This window comes from Anabas testudineus, chromosome 18 (genome assembly GCF_900324465.2).
Source record: "Anabas testudineus chromosome 18, fAnaTes1.2, whole genome shotgun sequence".
Classification (NCBI taxonomy): Eukaryota; Metazoa; Chordata; class Actinopteri; order Anabantiformes; family Anabantidae; genus Anabas; species Anabas testudineus.
Window position 1 is genome coordinate 22,926,584 of NC_046627.1, and position 19,209 is coordinate 22,945,792.

The 19,209-nt window shown below is 40.0% G+C and overlaps 1 long non-coding RNA gene across 1 annotated transcript; it reads right to left on the reverse strand.

Annotated features, from left to right (window-relative positions):
• Positions 1–3,883: 3,883 nt before the first annotated feature.
• Positions 3,884–15,617, reverse strand: LOC113157705. The gene is made up of 3 exons (XR_003298522.1): positions 15,580–15,617; positions 15,249–15,323; positions 3,884–4,422 (listed from the first exon to the last, which is right to left on the reverse strand). It is a non-coding gene; the product is annotated as an uncharacterized LOC113157705 (long non-coding RNA).
• Between the last annotated feature and the right edge of the window lie 3,592 nt (positions 15,618–19,209).

Sequence of the window (19,209 nt, forward strand, 5' to 3'; positions counted from 1 at the left end):
CCTGAGTGTGCCGGTGGGTTTGAAGTACACAGGTATGCTGTGTTTTCTAAAAATCCTTTTCAGCTTCTCCAAAACCCAAGCTATGTAAGAAATGACCAATTTTTGCGTTGGACTTGGGAGTCAGACTGTTTCATTGTTCATTTTTCTGGAACAGGTTGCTGCCTTGTTGAAAGTCCACTTAGAGTATCCACAGGTATTGAGAGCCGTCTTTAGATGCCTGTCTTCCTCTTTTTGGGCTTCTGTGGAGAATCTCCACTAATAGAGAAAAGGAAACTTTACCAGTTTTAGCTTTGAATGTTCTATTTTCTTCAAATCTCAACCACATTAACTGATGAAATTATAATAAAATTGCACTAATATCAATGGATTTGAAGTCTTTACTGTGAATATTTAGCCATTTAGATTTTTGGATTAATTCTCTTCAACAAACCTGAATGTGTTGGCTGTGGCACGAGGTGCACAGCACACACACAACACTCTGCCTTCTGTCATCTCACTTAACATCGGCAAAAACACCTTCTGATCAATTCGAAGAAAACCAAGGAGATGGTGGTGGATTTTCGCCAACGGCAGTCTGCTGTCCCCTCACCGGTGAACATACAGGGAACAGATATTGAGAGAGTGGACTCTGGGTGTTCACCTAAACAATAAACTAGACTGGACTGATAACACGGATGCACTGTTCAGGAAGGGTCAGAGCAGGTTGTACCTCCTGAGGAGACTGAGGTCTTTTGGAGTGAAGGGAGCACTCCTGAAGACCTTCTATGACTCTGTAGTGGCATCAGCCATCCTGTACGTTGTGGTCTGCTGGAGCAGCAGCATCACAGAGAGGGAGAGGAAGAAGCTGGACAAAGTAATCAAGTCCAGCTCTGTCCTGGGCTGTCCCTTGGACTCAGTGCGAGAGGTGGGTGAGAGAAGGGTCCTGGCAAAACTGACATCCATGCTGGACCACGAGTCTCACCCTACTGCAGGACGCCCCGTCTGCTCTGGGGAGCAGCTTCAGTCACAGACTGATCCACCCTTGCTGTGCGAAGGAGAGATTACGCAGATCTTTTCTCCCTGCTGCAGTCAGACTGTACAATGAACACTGTTGATACTCATGTTACACCTGTGCAATAATCATAAACCAACTTTACAATGTACATTTTCAATAAAGGTATCTTATCTTATCTGTGGAGATCTTTGAGGGGGAATCTGGGGGATCTGATATTAAAAACAAACTTTACTTTTCCATTAAAATGAAAAAAAGTGTTTCTAGTTTAACCGTTTCAAAAAACAAAGATAAAAATCTTCACTTACTCACTTTAAGACTTTTATTTGCTGATTTGCAACAAGAAAAAAACAAAAATGATTGACCAAAATTATTAGCCTATTAGCTTACAATTAGGAGTCAATAGTGTTACCTCTCACAACATAGTTAGAAGCACTGGTTCTAACCACTACCAATGGCAGTTCCTAAATTGTTTGGCACATGTCACTTGAGGGAAATTGTTCCAGCTCAAACAAATTGTGTGGTTCTGCAACAGGGACATTAACACTGAGCTCCCACCACAGATTCTGATCTGTTGCTCACAGGGCCACTCCAGGACCTTGATTTTGGTCTATATATAGAGTGTTGGAGCACCTTGGGTGTATCCTTTAGCTCATTGTTTTACAAGAAGACCTAGAGACAACATAAAACTAAACTAGCAACAGATTTCTTTAAATTATCTTTTAAAATGTCAACATAATTTTTCATTCCATGCACCTGAACGACTTTCCCTGGGTCTGAAGCAACAGAACAGCACCACAGCATTATGCCCCCACCACCATATTTAACTGTGTGAAGGGCTGAAGGTCCCTTGTTTGTTTTTTTGCCAAACAAAAGCAGAATCCATGCTGCAGTATGAGGAATAGAGTTTCTTAAATAATGACTTCAAAGCACACCATGATGAAGAGCCCTCAACACAGTCTCCCCTGAAACAAGAAAAGACCAGTTCAACAACAATATTCTTTGCAGAGATGCAGAGAGGGAATTTTTGTTGACATCTCTATCTTTCTTTCCAAAGTGTTTGCAGTCTTGTACGTTTGACTACACCAAGGTGTGTTAACAAGATATGTCTCCTTGTGCACTGTAATGATACAACATAAAGCTGTTATAGACACTGAAATGCTTGGGATGACAGTATAACCTTCCCTCCAAAGAGCATCCACTGTCTTCTTTCTGACCTATTTCTCTACCTTAAGTAAAGTACGAAGTTTTAAAGGATTCGAAGGATTTATTGCTCAGGTGCATTTTAAATGCAAAAAATAAATTAAAAAATTACATGGGTGCGCATTACTTTGTGCACCTAAATTTTCATTACATTTGGTATATAGAAAACCTGAAGATTTAATTTACATTTAAAATGTACCAACTAGAGGCCTTACCATTGGTTTCCTTTACTATGTAAAGTTTCGGGAATGATTAAAACATTGTAGGGAAATGGTCCATAGTTCCTTGGGGGCTAATCATTTTGACGTGGACTGTACGTGTATAATGTGTCCATCAATGTGTCCATACAATCAAATAAAAACTCAAATGTATCTTCTGATCTTGAACTCAAATGTCTCCTCATGTGCCTCAAACGCATCAATTGGCCTTGCCATTCCAATACATTTAGAGAGAATTGTAGATGGGAGTTTCCTTGCCTGGATGCAGAGCAAAGAGCCATTAATGTTTGGGTTGGATGATTTGTAAGAGTACCTTCATCAAAATGTAGATGCATTCAACTCTTCTCTCTCTCTGACTCACGTACATACACACACACACACACACACACACACACACACACACACAGCAGATTCTGTCAGTTTGTGATGTATAGATTTTAATTTGCACTAAAAGGCCATCAGACGTCAAATGGTCAAAGACATGCATATACCCATACTTTCATTCACCCCATCTTATTCACACATACAGTCAGGGCTATACTCTGAATATACCAGCAGCCTTACTGATGTTCAGGCTAACAGGTATGTAACCTGTTAGCCTGAACATCAGTAAGGCTGCTGTTTGCACGAGTAAAGGGGCTGTCAATATATTGACCAGAAAAAAGTACAAGGTGAGATAAATGAACCAGCAGTTGCAGTAATGCATTCCCCATTGTAATGAGTCAGGCAGTAGAAGCAGTGAAAATGGAAGCAGGGAGTCAGGTATGTTGTGTCACATAGCAGCATGGCAATCTTGTCACCGTTTCATCAATGCAGAGAAAACTTATTCTGAAAGGAGTTGATTTGAAAAAGGGGGTAGGAACAGTAGTGTTGAATAATTCAGATTTGTACCGCCCGTCAGTACACTTACTTTGAGGGTTATACTCTACTGTATTGTACATGGGGACATCAACTTTCAGATGGATGGCTGGCTTACTTTAGTACCAGCATGGACTATTCATGTATTCATGTCATTCGCTTCTTCACTTTTTCCCCCCAGTTCTCCTACAAATCATTTCTCTGCGCTGCCCCTCACTCCGTTCTCGTCAGCTGCCCGATTTCCATGTCTGAAGTCATTCTGCCCAGCCATGCCACGACGGTTGGGGTCAGGGTTTGACTGTATGCAGCAGAGTATGTCCCATCAGTGAAAGGATAAACAGCAGAAATACACACAAAACAAATGCCAACCCGAGCACATGTATGAGGACAACATTTGGTAGAATTGGGGTGTATCATTTTGATGAATGCAGTGAAGAAAAGTCTTTTTTTTTTTTTGTTGTTGTTGTTGCTTGTCTTATTTTAAAACTTGGTTAAGCTGACTGATTGTCTGATGGAGCATCGCTTAATAATAATAATAATAATAATAATAATAATAATAATAATAATAATAATAATAATAATAATAATAATAAATACTTTAATAATCGCCTTGGGAAAATTCTTAAACAAATTTCTGACACTTTCATGACACGTGGCTGGCATAGACACAAGTCAACTATGCTCGCAGTGCAGACAGGATTTTATATACATTTAAATTTTGTATTGAAATAATGTCTAAATCCATCAGTCATTGTTCTCTCTGGTCTCATTTTACCCATCAAGTGCCCCATGAAGAGAATGCTGTGAATAAATTATTAAAATCAGGACTCGCCAGGGGCCACAACAACAAAATGAGATTGAAACTGCAGTTTCTGAAATAAAAAAAAAAAGGAACTTTAAGAAGTTAAAGCAGGGCCTGTCAAACTTAAACAATTTGTCAGTAGTTCTTCTGGAGCCACGACAGTAGATCAGCCTCCGTGGTGTAGATGAGGTGAAGAGTTCAAGTCGTTAATAACCGGCAGTAGTGTTGAAGGCACACTTGTGGAATACTGTCACACAGGCTGGTAAGTGAATTTGAACTGCCATCCTGGATAAAAGATAACTGTGGTCCAGAACCTTTGTAGAGCAACTTCAGAGCTGGATGATGCTTTTCTGAGTGAAAGTGAACGAAGAGAAATGTAGAAATCAGCAGTGAATGTGATTCATCAGCACTGGAGGCCACTGTCTGCAGACTATTCAAGGACTAGGAAATATGTGGTAACAGTTGGCTGCCGGCTCAGCTGTGATGACAGTAATGGGGTAGATGCTTTGGCAAAAGGTTTAAAGAAATAATGTGACTCAGCTGGAATTATTGCAAATAATTGCAATGTTTGGCTTCTTATTTGTCTTGTGGAAAGCAAAATAACCATTAAACATCTGTAGAAAATTATAATTAGTCACTTTATAGAGGAAAACAATGCTCATGTTTAATATTCAAATAGAGATGACAGCAGTTTCAGTCATGGTTTTGTCCCCTGTGACATTTATGTATTTAAGTAGGATTAGTTGTGAAAACTTGTCATAGAGACAAAGCATTTTTAACACTAATACATCTAACATTACTGATGATGTTCCTGAAAAACTGGTTTGGAGATGGGGCGTATTGTCTTGGAGGCTTGTCTTTTGAAATCTGCTATATAAATGTGTTGAATTAGCAAATTAATTCTGTTCAATTATCCCAAAGTCAAGATTATTTTTTCATAGTGACAAGAAAATTAATCTTTACAAAGTTTTATGGTAATCCAGTAGGTGTTAAGATAAATTAAACAAAACATGACGCTATTAGTGGTACAAGAAGAAACCCCAGAGGATCACTGGGGATTTATCACTGAGCCTTCCTGAATGTCCACACAATCTACAGTAATGCAATCCCGTCAAGTAGTCTGCTTCATCTGCTTATATACAAGCATGTCATCATTTACTCTTCACTTTCTGCATTCCTGTTATAATTAAAATAATTTTTATTCAGTCACAGCTTTAGTGCTTTTAATGTGAATATATTAACAGGAACGTTGCATATGGATGCTTTTAAGGTGATTTCACAATAAAATGATGAGAATTGAAACGCTGTTATGCAACTAACAACTAAAAATAATCAAAACAAGCATTTCAGACATCAACTTTGCTCATTTTGAAAATGTTATCACCTTTGACCAGCTCTACTAGTTTTCTCCCTCTGTCCCTAAACAGGTGAACCAACAAGGCATTTTCAAATAGCCACTGAATATTTATTGACTAACTTGTCTTTAAAAAGATATGTTATGTGTGACAGCTTAGTGATTAAAATTCCTGAGTCAGTCTTATTCATTAAGCCATTGACCTTTTGCATTATATCAAGGGGAAATACTGTATTTAAGTCACCAGTCAGCAACCTGCTTCATTTATCACAAAGCTCTGAGTCTTTGAGGGGATGTGACTGACCTTTTTTCCCTCTTTCACAATGACAGAAATGGCATGATGCTAAAAAGGGTAAAATACTAAACCGAAGGATTCAGCTTATCAGTGAATTACACGATTTCTCTTTGCCTCCAACTCTCACACAGAGGGGACCTGCCCTATTCTATCACTCACCTCCAATCAATATTCTCCCTCTGCCCTCATCCATCTGATTGAGAGGGATGAGAAAGTTTCGTGTGATTGCCTCAGCTAATCAGCGTCATTACAACCAGTCGGGTTGATGCGTATCATGCAACTATCAACCTCTCCTCACTCATCAGACTCCACCTGTCAATCTCTTCCTACTGTAAACTTGCATAGCTCCGTTTACTTTCTTCTTTCTTTACCATGCACGTTGTCAGCCTTCTTGGCTCTCTAGGATAGTTTTTATTTCTATCCTTTCTCTATTAACACTGCCCTTACACCAAGATATCTGTAGTAAGCTACTGCAACACACACTAGGTATAAAAAACATTAAAATCAAGCCTTTATAATGTCACCTTGAGGCTATAATCTAATTAAACAAGAATAATTATAATTATCTGTATTTTTTATTATTTGCAACAATCCTCATACAATGGCCAAAACCATAACCATAACTTGATCACTTGACATGACTGTAAGAAATGGTCATTTCAGCATTTGGATAAATAATCATCACATTTTTAATGAAGAAGACATGTCGCCTAGTGCCGTGATGTGTTTCACTGGCTTTTAATCCACACGAGACTACAATGGAGCTCGGTGGCACAAATAAATGAGCAAAGGTTCAAGATTGAGGAGCATTAAGGTTAGTAGAAGCAGTTCCTTGTTGGTTTTAGTCTCTGTACTTTCTAAACTGAAGGTCCACCTACTTTGCTCAAGTAAGCAATGCATTGGGATGAAGATTAGTGCTAATGGAGAGTCCAGACAGAAAAGGGAGTTATAAGTGCATATCAGTAGTGGTGGTTGTTAATGTCCATCTTCTTCTTCTCTTTCGGCTTTTCCCATCAGGGGTCGCCACAGCGAATCATCCTTCTCCACCTAACTCTATCATGGGCATCTTCTACCCTCACACTAGCCAACCTCATGTCCTCTGTTAAGACATCCATATATCTCCTCTTTGGTCGTCCTCTTGCCCTCCTGCCTGGCAGCTCCATCTCCAACATCCTTCTACCAATATACTCACTATCCCTCCTCTGCACATGTCCAAACCATCTCAGTCTGGCCTCTCTGACTTTGTCGCTAACACAGGCAACGTGAGCCGTCCCTCTGATGTACTCGTTCCTTATTCTGTCTAACCTGGTCACTCCTAAGGAGAACCTCAACATCTTCATCTCTGCTACCTCCATCTCAGCCTCTTGTCTCTGTCTCACTGCTACCGTCTCTAACCCATAGAGCAGAGCTGGTCTCACCACTGTCTTGTACACCTTTCCTTTGAGTCTTGCTGACACTCTTTTGTCACACAACACTCCTGACACTTTCCTCCACCCGCTCCAACCTGCCTGCACTCGCCTCTTCACCTCTTTTCCACACTCTCCATCACACTGAACTGTTGACCCCAAGTACTTAAACTCCTGTACCTTCTTCACCTCAGCCCCCTGTAACCTAACGCTTCTACCTGGATCCCTCTCGTTCAGACACATGTATTCTGTCTTACTACGACTGACCTTCATGCCTCTTCTTTCCAGAGCAAACCTCCACCTCTCCAGCTGTTCCTCCACCTGCTCTCTACTCTCACTGCAAATCACAATGTCATCCGCAAACATCACTGTCCAGGGTGATTCCTGTCTGACCTCATCTGTCAGCCTGTCCATCAACATAGCAAACAAGAAGGGACTCAAAGCTGATCCTTGGTGTAGTCCCACCTCCACCTTGAACTCCTCTGTCTGACCTACAGCACATCTCACCACCGTCATACTTCTCTCATACATGTCCTGAACTAGTCTGACGTACTTCTCTGCCACTCCCGACGACCTCATACAGTACCACAGCTCCTCCCTCGGCACCCTGTCATACGCCTTCTCTAAATCTACAAAGACACAATGCAGCTCCTTCTGACCATCTCTGTACTTTTCCATCAACATTCTCAAAGCAAAAATGGCATCAGTGGTGCTCTTACGGGGCATGAAGCCATACTGCTGCTCACAAATCTCCACCTTCTTCCTAAGCCTGGCTTCCACTACTCTTTCCCACAGCTTCATTGTGTGGCTCATCAACTTTATTCCTCTATAGTTGCTGCAGTTCTGCGTGTCACCCTTGTTCTTAAAGATCGGAACCAGAACGCTTCTCCTCCATTCCTCAGGCAACCTCATCCTTTCCAATCTCTGCTATTTCCTGCTCCACAACATCAACATCTTCCTCTCTTCTTTCCCTGTCATTTTCCTCATTCATCAGATCCTCAAAATACTCCTTCCATCTTTTCTGCACACTCTCCTGGGTTGTTAGTACCTTTCCATCTCTGTCCTTAATCACCCTTACCTGTTGCACATCCTTCCCATCTCTATCTCTCTGTCTGGCTAGCCTGTACAAGTCCTTCTCTCCTTCCTTTGTGTCTAACCTGTCATACAGCTCATCATAAGCTTTCTCTTTGGCCTTTGCCACCTCCCTCTTCACTCTACGCTGCGCTTCCTTGTACTCCTGTCTACTTTCCTCAGTCCTTTCTACATCCCACTTCCTTCTAGCTAACCTCTTCCTCTGGATGCATTCCTGTACTTCCTCATTCCACCACCAAGTGTCTTTACCTTCTTTCCTCTTTCCAGATGACACACCTAGCACCTTCCTACCTGTTTCCCTGATAACCTCTGCTGTAGTTTCCCAGTCATCTGGAAGCTCATCCTGACCACCCAGAACCTGTCTCAACTTCTGCCTGAATTCCTCACAAGTTTCTTCATTCTTTAGCTTCCACCACTTGGTCTTCTTCTCTGACTTCCCTCTTTTCTTCTTCCTGACCTCCAGAGTCATCTTGCACACCACCATGCGGTGCTGTCTGGCTACACTCTCTCCTACCACCACTTTGCAGTCACTAACCTCTCTCAAATGACCTCGTCTACATAGGATGTAGTCCACCTGCGTACTCCTACCTCCACTTCTGTATGTCACTCTATGTTCCTCTCGCTTCTGGAAGTAAGTGTTGACTACAGCCATTTCCATCCTCTTAGCAAAGTCCACCACCATCTGTCCTTCCAGATTCCTTTCCTTCACACCAAACCTGCCCATCACCTCCTCATCACCTCTGTTGCCCTCACCAACATGCCCATTAAAGTCTGTTCCAACAACAACTCTCTCTCCTCTGGGGATACTCTCTATGACCCCATCAAACTCACTCCAGAATCTCTCCTTCTCTTCTAACTCACAGCCAACCTGTGTCGCATACCCACTGACTACTTTCACCATCACCCCTTCAATTTCGAGCTTTATGCTCATCACCCTGTCTGAGACTCTTTTCACCTCTAGAACATTGTTCACAAACTCCCCCTTCAGGATCACTCCTACCCCGTTTCTCTTCCTATCAACACCATGGTAGAACAGTTTGTATCCTCCTCCGATACAACGTGCCTTGCTGCCCTTCCACCTTGTCTCCTGCACACACAGAACATCTACCTTTCTTCTCTCCATCATGTCTGCCAGCTCTCTGCCTTTCCCTGTCATCGTACCAACGTTAAGAGTCCCTATTCTCAAATCTATGTTCCTGCCTTTTCCCTTCTCTCTCTGACCACGAACCCTTCTGCCTCCCCTCTTTCTTCGACCAACAGTAGTCAAATTTCCACCGGCACCCTGTAGGTTAACAGCATCGGTGGCGGTCGTTGTTAACCCGGGCCTCGACCGATCCGGTATGAAAGTCTTGTGAATGATTCGCATGGTTATTTTGGCAATTTTTACGCCGGATGCCCTTCCTGACGCAACCCTCTCCATTTATCCGGGCTTGGGACCGGCACAGAAGTCACTGGCTTGCAACCCCTATGGCTAGATTGGTGGTTGTTAATGTCCATGTGTTCCCCTAATTTAACCCTCTTAAATTCTCCCAGTGATTCATACTTCTTAAAAACAACTCTGGAGAACCATTAATGGCAAATGGCTGACAAGTTTGATGTACAAAAGAGCACAAAGGTTCACAAAGTTAGTACATCCTGGCTGTTGTGCATACTAGTTAAAAGGATCTGTGGTGGACAACTGTAGCTGGATGATCTGAATCAACAAAAGGTCCATTTGTAACACATAGTTTACCTTCTGTTTTTAGATGGACTGATAGAATAAAACCTTCACCTATACTCTGTGTTGCTAGTACTTTCACACAAGATAAAAATCTGCATATTTGCTGCAACTTTATAGAGGTGTTTTTTATTGGGGAAAAAAGAATGTGAAACGCATAAAACTGATTTGTGTGATTTGAGGGAGCCCTGTATGTGCCCTGTACCACAACAGTGACAGAAAATGTCTGAAATTTGAAGTGTCTTAGCTAAAGCAAAGTTGCAGTTGATGGCTTCACAAAAGAAATTACATTTGTGAGATGGGTTAACTCGTAGCACTCCCTCGCAAGACCTTGCGAACATTACCCTTTCGTTCACATACATGCAAAGAGGACAACACCTTTTTCAGCCAAAATTAGTATATATTGCAAACATTTGCATGAAAAAAAAAATAAAATCTCACACACGATACTTCTTTGGCCTTGCATGTAGTGTTTCTTGATATAATGTACAACACTTTCGTAAGTAATGTGAATAGTGTAAACACTGTAAACGTGTTCCGTCAGCTTGTTCTTCAGGGCAGTAACGGCATGAGAAATGTGCTGCCAGCTACTGCTGCTTTTCACAAAATAAAATTGGATTTTATTGATTTTACTGTGCCATATTGCATGATTGAGTGCCAGGCAAGTCCCAAGCGTTTAATGGGTGAATTTAAAATATGTTGAGAAGATATGTGGGTGTATTTCTCCCTCTATGTCTCTGTCTGTTTAAGTTACAGGTACATAGGAAGAAAGATGAAATGGTTGGCAGACACATACTTTTGCAAAAAGGTAAATAGATGTCATCAACCACCTGTTTGGAGGGTCACACTTTACAGCGGATAACGGGGAAAATACTTTAAAAGGCATTGTTTTGAGCTTTGCCAACATGTTTTCCACTGATTTTTAAGACTGTGTTGAGACTTTTGGCTTTAGTGGAAAATCTGCCAGAAACCAGATCCATCAGGGGATATAGTGCTTTGCTCGTGGGCAGTTTGGTGTTAGAGTTGCTTTTTTTGCACAATTGTAAGATATTTAAAGGGCCACCATACTCCGTGTTGTCCTGTCTGATTAGAGTCCTGCTCAAAATAAAGTTAGGACAAAATGCTGTCTATATATTCACTTCAATAATAACCACTGCAGTTAAGCTAACCTTAAAGAAAAACCCTCAGCCCACATTCAGTGATTTACATTATGCAGATTTGCTTTTTGTCAAGTTCCCCAATGTGGAAAAATTTATGTCAGTACAAATACACAAGCTGTGTCCATAGTCGCTCACCAAAATCACAATTAAAGTCACCTTTAAGTGATGACTTTAAGTTGGTTCTAACTGGGAATTAAACATTATGGGGTCCAATAACATTAGACATACTATTAACCTAACACCACTGCGGTGGTGGTCTCTAATTTGAGAAATCCTCACAGGCAGCATAACTAGAAACATTTTACTGCTGTTTGGCAACTGCAGAATAGGTTACTGTCAATCACACAGCAAGCAAAGGTAATGAAAACAGCTGGAGCCACAAGTTAACTATGGAGAAAAAAAAAATTGACAGCAGTGATTTTCAAGCTCAGAACATATGGACCACACCTGGAGCTCAAAAATCAGCATACATTGAAAAAAAATTTAAATATTAAAAAATAACAAGCTTATATTGAAATGTGGCAGTTAGACTCACGACCTCATACAACCTCAGTTAGATTAAACTTAATTTATCTTTTATCTACGGCCACATTGACCTTACCCAGATGTGTAAATGTGTGTTAAGCTAAAACTGAACTGAATGTCTCTCCACTGTCTACATGAAGTCTCCTGTGGTTAAGTGCTGGAGAACATTGAAAGTGAACATTCAACCTTTATTAGTGTCAAAATCTGCACATAAAATGTGTCATTTTAAATGATTTGCCTAATTTGTAGGAGATTTAGATTTAACTTAGATTTTCGTTTTCATTTAATTATCATTCCCAACAATGCTAAATCTCAGGCCAATTTAAAGTATCTGGGTAAATGTAAATAAACACCAGTGTGATGAATGACGGTTGATTTTCAGGCACATTTGTCTGATAATTTAGTGCTACTTTCCTTAAGTAACACCAGCAAACGCATAATAAGCCCCAACTTGAAAGACAGTTCATCCTCAGTGACCATATTAACGTGCCTTGTCATACTCAAGCTACGCAGACATGGACGGTACCAGTTTCACAAGGAGGGTTTAATATTGACATTTGATTTACATGTTTCCAATAAAGGTGCTCTTTCCTTCCAGGAGCAATTTAACAGTGACCATGTTGCATTTACAGCTGTTTCTGCAGTGCATTCAGAAAGTATTCAGACTTTTTTCATTGCTACACTAAGTACCACCTGATATAAGTTTAATTGATTGGACATAACTTGGAAAGGCACACAGCTCTCTATAAAAAGGCCTCACACCTGACAGCGTATAATGTATCAGTAACAAAAACCAAACCAAAAAATACAGATCTTAGATGCAGTATTATTGCAAGACACAGATGTGGGGAAAGCTACAAAACATTCTTCAGCACTGAAGGTTCCCAAGAGCGCAACCATCACTGCAGCCCTCCACCAAACTCGGTTTTATGACAGAGTGGCTAGAGAGAACCATGAAAACACATGAAAGCACCTGAAATACGCTTCTGTCTAACAACTGCCAAACAAACCAGCAAACACTAAACAGTAAAGCTGCAGTCTCATAGCAAACTGCCACTTCCTCTACTCAACCACGTGGCATCTTACCTTCCTAGTGTCTCCTAACTGGAACCTACAACCTGTTCAGCAAAGCAAAGGTAAATCATAAAGTACATCCTACATGCATTCCATCACACTGTGTTTATAGGTACTCATTCACATCCCTGAGTGCACCATAATATAATCTACTGCAGCCATTTTACCCATTATCCTTCAATTTAGCAGCATCTAGCCTCTTATTGCTGGGAGGAGAGACAGATGCAAACCTGATTGAGCAGCTGATCCACTCATTTCAAAATAAAAACAACAGAGGATTTTCTTTTCAACACACTCTGACCCTAGTGATCAATAAAAGCAATTAAACAGGTATGATATGTCCCTCGTTAGATTAACTGAAAAATTATACCGCAAATAATGCAACAGACAAAATACTGCTGTTAAGGAATCGGTCCTAGGGAAAAAGTTAAATGACCTTTTCACATTTTTTTTTTTTTTTTTTTTTTTTTATCACTTGGGCAAATAGAACAAGCTGTAACCACAAAGACAAATGTATTAGCAAAAAAGTATTGATGTATACCTGAAGCAGACATGGGGCAACATTATGGTTCAGAGTAACATTTTGGCCCCCAGACCAATTCAAAATATGTTTTATTTTTGGTTGTCACTAACCCAGTAGTGGTAATAGCTGGCTCTTTAACTGGTAGATGCGCCATTGTTTTTTATTACATTACACATAGTTTGAGCACGTAGCGTACAATTAGGAGTTTATCAGAGTTTTTCCAGTTATATTATGAAAATTAGATTTTTAAGAGTTATGACAGTGAACTACTTTGATAAGTAAGTTAAGAGTTAACCATTCAGGATTGACAGTAAATACCATAATATTGTCATAACTTTGCTTGAAGTGAATGGTTTAAATATCCAATCATGCATTTTATGCAAGAGGCTACGTAAACAAAAGTACACAATGAAATGTACTGTAGAAATGTTCTAAATATTCTTTATAAACTGAAATTAAATAAATGAGTCCATTCAAAAACTAAATTGAAGCAAATTAAAGTTGGTGGAAAAGTAACAGAAATTCTAATTTAATGCAAAAATATAATATAATATCCACTAAAATGCTAGATGACTAAACCTGAAAAACTGGGAGCACCACTTTGATTTCCCACTCAACATCTCCATGCACGCAAGTACACAAGCACACCTGTTTACCTCCCAGGAAAATTGAACTAATTTCCCCTGACTTGCAGGCTCAATGAAATAAAATGACATGTCCAAGCGTGCCAGAGTCTTAGGTGTGTGTTTAGGGCACATACTGTATGCAGGTGACATCGTCTCATATTATGTTTAAATGTCCTTCAAGGTTCATAAACTTCCTCTAACACTAAACTGGGCTAAATGCGCTTTATTTTTCCATTTTCCTTCACTTCTTAAACTTAAATTTTCAATTATTCACACATGAATGCAACTTTCTGTCCCCAACAGGCTACTGTAGATAATTTGTGACAAAACACGCACGCCACTACTTTCTGGATGGTTAATCAGAAAACTAACAAGCAAGCTGCATAAAGCGGTGTCCTCAATGTTATTCTGTGGCTGTGATGTTTATTCTCAGTGGTGTAAATTGTGTGTTTAGAGACCTTTCGAAAACTGTAGCTCATAGAGACGATGATGACAAAAAATAATCCTGCAAATTTGACTCCAGGGCAAAAAACATAATTCAGAAAATAAAGTTGATCTGATTTACTAAAGGTTTATGTGTACAAAAACACGCAAACGTGATATCACCTGCAAGAAAATGCCAAAATAGATCCATTATATGTGCCCACTGTGAATGAGCAATATAGCGCACTAGGTGGATTTTGCACTTTTGCTGTATTAAATGTGCAAATAGGAGTTGTTGGGTAAGCAACAGTTTGATTTAAAGTCAGTCACAAGAAAGCCACGCAATACTTTGTGCTAAAACATGTTGCATCTCTGCCTTTGCTAGCATCTAGGTAGCTGTTGATGCTGCATCTCCCAAAGTAGGTTTTCGTGTTTTTAATGCACACGCTGAATGAGACAAACAGAATGAGACAAACTATTTCAAAGGAGCTTTTCTGCATCATTTTCATATATGAACATTTTTTTATTTTTTATCTTAATGACAGTGTCGTCTGAGGGCAAAAACAGGACAGCGAATGCTGCATCAGAACAGGGCTGAAACACCAGTAAACAATGGATGCCCAGTCATAATGAACTTTGACGAAAACACTCAAAGTTAGGCCAAACCGAGGCTAAAATACCGGTCAATATCAAACCACTACAGCGTTAAACACCATTAACTGAACTTTTGACCAAACCAGAACTAGTCAGTGAATAAAAGCTAAAATCATAGTACGTATTGTGCCAAAACAAGTAAATAAAAGTGGATTAAAAATTACTCAAGTTTGGATCATTAAGATGCATTAAAATGCCACAGAACACTGGGCCTTACTGGGGTTGAAGCGTCAATGAATGTTACAGAAAACACTTCACAATTCAGTGCACAGAAAGCTCACTTTAACAGTGCATTGCAGAGCTTGTTGCAGCTCAGGTGTGACTCACTGTTTATGTGTAGTGACTCATGGAGAAGTTAAGGTTTCTGCCATTGTCAGTGAGCTTTTGTTGAACTCCACATCACTGTAATACAACCCAACATGAAACAACACCATAAAAAGAGTTGTTTTTTTCCTCAAACAAACATTAAATCTAAACAATACAAGTATGAAAAAAGTGAAGAGATTTCTGATGACTTCACAGTGTTAGACGATTAAACCTTTAGCATAGTTAATCAGTTTGTGTAATTAGAACACACACATTTTAGTTAGATTTGTCAGCTGAAATTAATTAATCAGTTTTTAGTTGACTTAAATTGGCTGAAATTAATCATTTTTACCTTTTTCGTTGCCTTTATGTCCTCACAAATCCTCCTCCTGTCCAAAAGATTGGGCACCTGTTGAGAAATCCTCTTGTAGAGATCCAGCAGGAAGTGGAAGAATCCAAATGTGTGAGCGTCCCCGGGGGGGGGGGATCTTCCAGTTGGGATTGAAGTAAAACTTACTTTTAGGATCTACATTGGTTGTTAAGTTTGTTTTTCACGTTACATTGATTTTGTAAATGCTTTATTTATTTATTTAACTTTGTTTAATTTGCATTTGTGTTATTGTGTGACATTGAATCTAGAAAAAATCCTTCCTCCTGTCTCTTTATTAAATCCCACTTTTGTCTATACACACTACACCTAGTGATGGAGAGGTGAAGCTTAAAGAAGCCTTCCAACCAACTGGTTCGTAAAACGGTTCATTTCTACATTTCCTGAGGCTTCATGCACACACAAACCCCTTTGTTGGTCAAAGGCTGTAAGACAGGCACATGTGTTCGTAGTCATTTTAACTGTATGTGACGCTCTCCCACGGATTAATAACTGCCTGGACCAAATAATACTATATATTATGTACTATATTTGTTTCTCTTGCGAGCACACGGCAAGAACCCATTTAAACCAGGTCTTTTTGTTGAGGACATTTATGTTTGTGTTGTATTCATTTTTTATTGAAAAACTGTGTTTGTTCCACAGTGTTGGGGTTTAAGCGATTCCTCTTTTTTGGAAATCACTTCTCCGGCTTGGAAAAAACACGTTCGCAGGGCACAGATGATGTTGGGCAACACAAAAAAGCCACAGCAAGTCAGCAGAGGTTTGGTTACACCAACTTCTGCCTCCCCCAGTACAGAAGGGTTTTACAGGTTTGAATGTGTCTTTACAGTGTGTTTGTTTTTTTGTACACACACATCATTATTGTCATGCTGTGTACGAAAAGTGTTGCTGTAGCCCAACTCTTTGGCACATAACAAACATTTCACCTAGGAATAAAAAAAGACAAAAAAAGAATGTACACTGTAATATTGTACATGTTATAATATTACCTGGTGTACTTACCTCAAAGTGTTTTCACACTGGGGAAAAACTCCTTTTCCTTGTAAGCTCCATTTGAACAAGCACCAAAACTCGAAGCACTGGCACAGTATGTCCCAGCACTGAATATACTGAAGTATACTAAGAAACTGAAGCTTTCTGAACCACTGAATCAATCTAACGCAAATGTGTTGACGAGGGCTCAGTGTTTCCAAGGATTTGGCAAAGTTATAAATGGCAAAATCCAAAGGCCAAATCCATTATATTGCATTTAAATGAAAATGAGATAGATAGATAGATAGATAGATAGATAGATAGATAGATAGATAGATAGATAGATAGATAGATAGATAGATAGAACATGTTGCCGGGATGTTTCTGCTTTAAAAGGTCAATATTGTGTTGAGCAGTTGGCTTTGAGTTGGACATCTTTAGCTGATTCTTCCAAACTGGTTTAACATGTATCCGGAGCTCTTATTAGAAACATAGCCAATGGGGCAGCTAATATAGATGGTTTCCACCATCTATATGTGTGATCCATTCAAGGACTACACATTTATCCCAGATGATTGAATTCATCTTTTCTAATCCACTTCTTAAGTTGGTTTGAAGAACTGACATATCTGGATAACCTCATCTGGGCTCAGAAGATCCAGCAGTGAATCCTAGATACGTATATAATTCAAGAACAATCAACGATCAACAAAACAACAACAAATCATTCCACCTGGCAACAATGTTGGACACAGTAGAGCAGCAGAAGAAGATCCTGCATCACTTATAGCAGAAGTAGTTGTAGAGTCATTCAGACTTTTGCCTGACTTCTTCTTCCAGAAGCACCTCATGAATATTGAATATATAGTAGATACTGCAGCAGTTTTGTTCCTGAAGTTCCTCTGAGTGAATCTGTTAGAGCCTGGTTTGTGTGTGTGTGTGTGTGTGTGTGTGTGTGTGTGTGTGTTTGAGAGAGAATCCACTCTTCTTTCTTTTCACCCTTCCACCTTAACTTTTCTAAACTCCATCTCTGTTTCTCCTCTTTCATTTCACTGCCCAGGGTTCTCCTACTTGCTGTCTCTTCAGTCTTATGCACTAACAAAAGGAAAAATCACTGAAGTCAGCATCTGTTGATTTTAAAACGTGTGTGTGTGTGTGTGTGTGTGTGTGTGTGTGTGTGTGTGTGTGTGTTTGTGAGAGAAGGTGATACAGAGAGAGATCAAGTGTTTTTTAGAGACACAAGAGTAAATTGCTTTAATCTTCCTCTTTGCAGCCTCAGCTACAACTGTGAACGGGCTATTGTCTGGTTCAGCAGCTATAGGTGTCTCAGAGATACACAACTATACACATTGTACTCAACACAGCTGCTTTGTTGACGGTTATAAATCATATTGATGCATATTGTCTTCACAGAGCAATAAGCATGAAAAAAAAACAGATGCAGGAACCTTTATGCAAACAACACTATGTATATACTTAAATATGATGGGGCTCCTGTCTCTCTCTCACACACACACACACATATACAGAGCCTCTTCATTCTTTTGCTCTGTTATTTTCCCTTTCTCTCCCTTCACTGAACTTGTTATCTCCAGGAAAGCCTCTGCAGTGTCGTTAAGGGATGACAGTGCAACTGAGTGCAGCTGATATTTGGCACCACAGTGCCTCACTGACTTGACAAAGCTTTGTCTGTGGGAACTTTTATTTTCTTCTACTTAAAGCCACGTGGGATTCAAAACACGACAGGTGTTAATTGTCTGGGTTGTCTTGGCATCAGATGTTTTATCAGTCCTCACAGTGTGTCCAGCCTTTACTGATCAGGAACGGCTGAAACAAAAGCTGCTTTGTATGTTTAGTGAGTAAATGTATATAGTTTGTCTGTATATAGTTTGCGAGCCTGTGTGTGCGACCAGGAGACATTTAAGGCTACTGAACCGGACAGTAGCTGGTTCAAAACTGTAACTGGGGCATCAGCAATTTGCTTGATCTCATGCACTGAGGCTGAAAGAAACAAAAACAGGACAAATGTGCGCACTATGTGAAACCTGGATACACTTCAAGTCATACAGGGCCATGAATGACCAGGTTCAGCAATCAGTAATGGGATGGAACAACAACCGGCAGCAGATTTTACTCTGACTTGTGAATAATGCCTCACACCTTTAGAGTGTGTCAAAGATAACAGGTTATGCACTGAACATTTCTGTAGGAGTAAGGTGACAATTTACGTCTGCCAGCTAAACACATAACAAGTTGTGTTTGGGGCAGGACTGACACCAGATGCAGCTTTTGGCTGCAGGATTTCCAAACTCCTGGACGTAGTTTTCCTGTAAAAGTGGGAAAAAAGAAATTTCACACTGGGTAAGAGTCATCCAAATGTTGCAAGTAGCTGTTAGTTTACCTCTAAATTACGTAACATTAGCAATAGTGTCACTGCAGTTGTTGTATTGCCACAGGTGTCTAGCACTAAGCTTCCTTTTAACATCATCTAGTGATCTTGTGATCATCATGACTATTTGCTAAGCTGAAAACCAGTTAACAAGCATGGTAGCTGTGGATAACAGCTCTGTTCCTAGACTTAGCCGAGGAAGTACAAAATATCGTGATATAATATTTTAA